This window comes from Dermacentor albipictus, chromosome 10, assembly GCF_038994185.2.
Source record: "Dermacentor albipictus isolate Rhodes 1998 colony chromosome 10, USDA_Dalb.pri_finalv2, whole genome shotgun sequence".
NCBI classification, from domain to species: Eukaryota; Metazoa; Arthropoda; class Arachnida; order Ixodida; family Ixodidae; genus Dermacentor; species Dermacentor albipictus.
In genome coordinates this window covers 64,136,378-64,141,648 of record NC_091830.1, presented here as the reverse complement: position 1 = coordinate 64,141,648, position 5,271 = coordinate 64,136,378, and the positions used below count along the sequence as shown (strand labels likewise).

General features: G+C 43.0%; 1 protein-coding gene across 1 annotated transcript in view; it reads right to left on the bottom strand.

The window, feature by feature from the left end:
* Nucleotides 1-5,271, bottom strand: part of LOC135904187 (uncharacterized) — a 99,051-nt gene that overhangs the window by 67,659 nt on the left and 26,121 nt on the right. The window lies entirely within an intron of this gene.

The window sequence follows — 5,271 nt, the reverse complement described above, 5'->3', positions numbered from 1 at the left end:
ACTATTTTGAAGCGCATGTATGAAAAGTCACGTGTCTCAACAGTTGCTACGACACATAAGCAGGCCATACATACGTTGCTCATGAGATGCTGAGATAATATTATTTTGCTCTTCATAGCGTCTTCCGTTCGGATAGCGGAAAAATGGTATCAGTAGTTTCCGATATTTGTGAAGACGCGCAGTGGTATTGTAGCCGTCGGCTTCGTGTGGCATCATATGTGTTTGCTTCATATATCCCCTCGCAACTAAGTTTTACAAATCGCGCAAGATTCGTTAACACGCAATAATATATACAAGAATAAGCTTTAGAAAAGTAAGCTGCTGGGCTTGTTGGTTTCACATCATTTTTGCAAGAAAGCACAGCGGAAAAAGGAGACGTGGACAGGAAAGACGCTCCCTGGCAACCTACTATGTTTTGAGGACAAACCACCAGTAACGCTATTGTGCATGTCCGCCATCGAGAATTGTGAAAAAGGCTAACAATTTTTTTTTTACAAAAAACGCCTAAGAGAGCATGTATCACTGCATCAATAATGACAGCTAGTGTAGGTGATAGCCACAACAGCACGTGCATGTGGCGTGACGGAAATAATTCAAAAAAAGATAAGAAGGGCATAAAAGAAGGCATAAGAAGAACAAGACCTGTGGAAAAGAAACACATGAAACCACGCATCTCCCGCACCGCCGAACTGCGATATGCAGCCTGTCTACCAAGCGGAAAAACCGGGAACTCTCAGAAATTCAGAATAGTCTGGAAAAACAAAGGGACAACGCAGGGAATTTGTGCATTATTCTCGGAAAATTTGCTATCAGTTTATTGAAACGGAGCGATAGTAGCCCTACTCCTCGCTCGAGTTAAAGAGAGGAATCCTAAAGAATTGTCTTTGACGCCATGTCGTCGTCTGGAGGAGTTGCCGGTGTACAGTCAACGACGGATTTTCCGGACGCCAGATTTTTGTGAAAAATAAGAAGCTAGAATCCACTGGGGTAGAATGTGCTCACAGTGAATAAGTTGAATATCGCAGATAAAGATTTATTCTGCTTTCTTTTACAATTTTCTTAGAATCATAAAAAAATTATTGATAGTCTGGTTCCGAGCGCTCCCTTCCATTGTTATATCTGTATCTGTTCTATTATTTCTCTTTCCCAATACTGGCGACCAGTGTTCCTGGGTGAGTCGCATACCAAACAAATACGAGGAGCCAAGCAGGCTGTCCTTGTCTCTGTCAACTACAACTTTGCAGTGGATAGGCGTTGGAAAACACATGACATTGTTTAACTAGTGAAAGCTCATTGCGGGCATAAAATTGTACGTCCGGCAAGTGTTCTTGATATGATCCAAAGCAGTAGGGTTCCCTATACCTCTTCGAGCCTCAAGAAAAAAAGAAAGCATAGAAGTTCTGGTGCTTTGATGTATTTAGAGTTTCTTGTTTGCTTTTGCAATAATGCTGATAAGGGAATTCATGCTAGAGCTGTTCGCGACCCGAAAAAGAAAATTCCCGGCTGTATAGTTTCACTCGTCTTGCCCTTCAGACAACGGCTGCCACTGTCTTGAAATGTTCATATCGCTTTTGTTGTTTCACAAATAGCTGAGGATGGTTGCTTTCAAATAATGTCCATATAAATCTTACGGATTTTACATCAAGGCTTCAGGGAAATAAGATATTTAATGTACTTTTTATATATTTAGGCTTGATGCCTTTGCTGATTCACTCATAAGGGATTGTTGTCACTAAATAAGGCTGGTTGGAATATCATACTTGTCTTTATAAGGCAGCGCTGCAAAGGGGAACACCGAGTCAAGAACAGCACGTACGAAGCTTCATACGTGCTGTTCTCGTCTCTGTGTTCAACTTTGCAGCGCTGCTTTTTTTTTTAATCATAAGTAATCTTTCGCGCTCGCATAATTTTCGGGAGTACCTTGCCTGATCACTGCTGCTGAGGTTAAAGGGACCCTGAAACAATTTTCACGATTTTGTACAAACATACCTAGTCGTTAGAGCAGGTCCTTCTAATCTTCAATTGACGCATATGAGTGCTCCGCGTAAAGCGTGTAATTTATTATAAGGTTTTCAGCTGCCCCTACCCATATGACGTAAATCAGCCAATTCGCGTCAGTAGAAGGAACTATGTGATTGGCTGCCCAAGGCACGTCGTCGATCATCTTTCCACCTTTATGGTGAACAAATGATTTTGGTAATATTTGGGATGGTAGGTAATTCTTTTCTATAAAAAGAAAGTAACAGAAAGAGAATGCACAAGAACAATTTAACACTACATTTAAGCACTTCCGTCACACAGAAGCGTCGTCTGCTCGTGTTACAACGTGCTCCATATTGACGAGAGCTCAGCGGTCAGAGTCAGTCTCAGTCTTTTCGCGAGCACTATGATTCGACTTTGTTGCGCCGTGGACTGCGAACGTAGCGACTGGCAATGTGTCAAGCTGCGACATTGTGTCCCTCTGCAGCGGTACAAACAAGCAGACAAGCGGACTGGCTGCAGCGCATCGGACTGCCGCTATCCTATTGGCGCTAGGACTTGCGCATTTAAGGCCGTCAGTTAACGCAATAACGTTTCGCGAGTCTGGTACAAGGGTAAATGCAAGCGCAAGGAGACAGGGCCTGGCCGTTTTGCCATGCCGTTTCACGGGACGAGCAGAAGCGCAAATGTGAATGGTCTGCACGGTGCAGCCACCTGGCGGCACTGAGCTTAACCACGCACAGTAGCAGTAACGAAATGTATTCTTCTTTGCTGCTGGTGTAAATTTTTCGCTGGAGTGTAATTGTTAACATGTTTTTGTAAATGCTTGAAATGTTTTACACTTGGTTGGAGCAGTATTAGCGCTTTTTTTTGGCTGAATAATCTCTGCGCCAACAGGTGGTTGAACTGTGCAGACCGATCAGGCCACTCACGTACGTCTATGCTAAAGTTCCTTTATCAGCTTGAGTTTATGACTCCAGCCATTCGTCGAAACGCTCAGCTCGCCTGTGCTTACCGGAATACGAGACAGGTTCGGCGCTGTGACAGAATGCGCGCAACACACGCTGCTTCGAGACCACTCCTGTGGGGTCGACTGATAAGCAGCCGGGGGAGAGTTTGAAGAGGCTTTGCGCGCTCGCTCCTAGAGAACCGGAAGTTGACGACACGACGTCCCATCATGACGCAGAGCCAGTCAAGGTGGAGCTTAGCCCCGATCACTCAGCGAAGGTGTTTAGGAAATGCCTCAGTATGGAGGAGGGTAACTTGTAATAGTCCGTAGCACTCCCAATATGAGACGTTTCACACTAATTGTGGTTTTAATCGCTAACTCTTGCTTTAACACACGCGTCTACAAAATTTGTCTGAACCGTTTGAGGGGCCCTTTCAGAGTGCTTTAAGCGCTGCCAAGCCGAACAGCTCCTTCATATTCTGTTTGCTAAACCACTTGTTCACAACTGTCGCAATTCTAAGCTCGAACGTACTTACGTTTATCTATTTTTGATGATAGCCATCTTCTTTTATTGTATAGACGGTGACTTTCTATTCTGAATCGTTCATATGGCATATCGGATCTGTTCACTTGTTACTAATGTAACCTTATCAGGTGTGTAACTACAAGGCAACACTTTCACCAAATGTATGCGCTCGGATTACCAGTAACCGCTAAGAGCAACGTGGCTAAGACTGGGTAACATAAGAATGCTATTTACACATAAATGAGTGCCACACATCCATCTGTAGTGACGCTGGTGGAAGACTGAGTGAGGAAGAGCCCAGAGGATAGAAATGAGAAAATATGCTGATGACAGTGCGCTGGTCAACTCTATAACAGAAAGAGCGGCCATAGGGAGGGGGGGGGGTGAGACCTCTGTGGAGCACGACTGAGCCAAAGATTCATGAGAGACTTCCTTCTCTATAATTTTCTGCTTATTGGAGTGAGTGCTTGCAGTGGGCACTAAGCATAATTATCAGCAGAGATGTAGTAGTGAGAACTGTATTTGTCAATTCTTGTTCGTTGAGAAATCTCCATATTTAGAGAATTAGCCGAGATTGTGAGGCATTTAGCTGAGACTGAAGGTCTCAATGAATAAATATTGCTGAAAAAAGTTTTCTGAGGCAACGCTTTTATTTGTGAAAACATAAAGTACAGGTGTTTGCAAGGTATTGCAGAACATATTTACAAAATCATTATGAAATTCACAGGATTAATATTGTGATGTTTACATCAGTATATTACGCTGCGCACATAGCCCACATAAGCACTTCAAATATAAATGCCATCTGCAAGGAAATGTTAGAGCAGCACAAAAATGCTGGTTTCAATAGTTGCTGAGGAAAACGAGAACAAGGTAAAAGCAGGAGCCAACGCTTCGACAAGTGTACTTGTGTTGTTTAAGGCCTTCGGAGTTTTACTTATCAAAACTACAATCTGATCATGAGGCACGCTGCACTGGAGGCCTGGGGAACATTTGACGGCCTGGGGTTCTTTAATGGACACATAAATCTAAGTACACGGATCTTTTCGCATTTCGCCCCCATGGAAATGCGGCCACCACGGCCGGCATTCCAACCCACGATGTGGTGCTTAGCATCCAACACAACAGCCAGTAAGCAACCACGGTGGGTAGAACTATTCTAACCTTATCAGTGATGTATTCCCAAGCGAAAGTGCAGCAAGCAAACCAAATATTAAGAACGTCTTGCTTTCTAGGTACAAAGAAAGTAAAGGCCATGATGTTTCATTCTGTAGGCAGAAATGTTTCAGCAGTGCGTAACCTAGTTTATCGCTGTTCAGAGATAGAGCTAGTTAGGTCTATTAAAGTACTTGGTGGGCACTTTTCAGAATCACTGCAGTAGGATGAGCATATCAATACGATATTAGAAAAGTTAGGTGCAATAACGGGAATTCTGAACACAAACCGCTACTTAATTCCGAAGTCAATAGGATTGTTAATCTATAACGCCCTCTTCGCTTTCTATTTAAACAATTGTCATTTGGTCTGGGGGACTACAACACAATCGAATTTTTCGCGGCTATTAGTAATGCAAAAAAGACTTTTGAGAATAATTGAGAATGTGCCACTCCGGCATTCTACTGTGGAGCTCTTTAAAAAATTTGAAATAATTAGAGTGCAAGACACATATGAGTATAAATTGTTGCGTTAATATCGCCTTAACTATGACTGCCATAATTCTCTTTTCATGGGTTTAGTAAATCTCCATTTGAAGGAAGCATCATATGCCACTAGAGCAACAGAAATATGGAATGCTCCATATAGTCACACTGGCTAT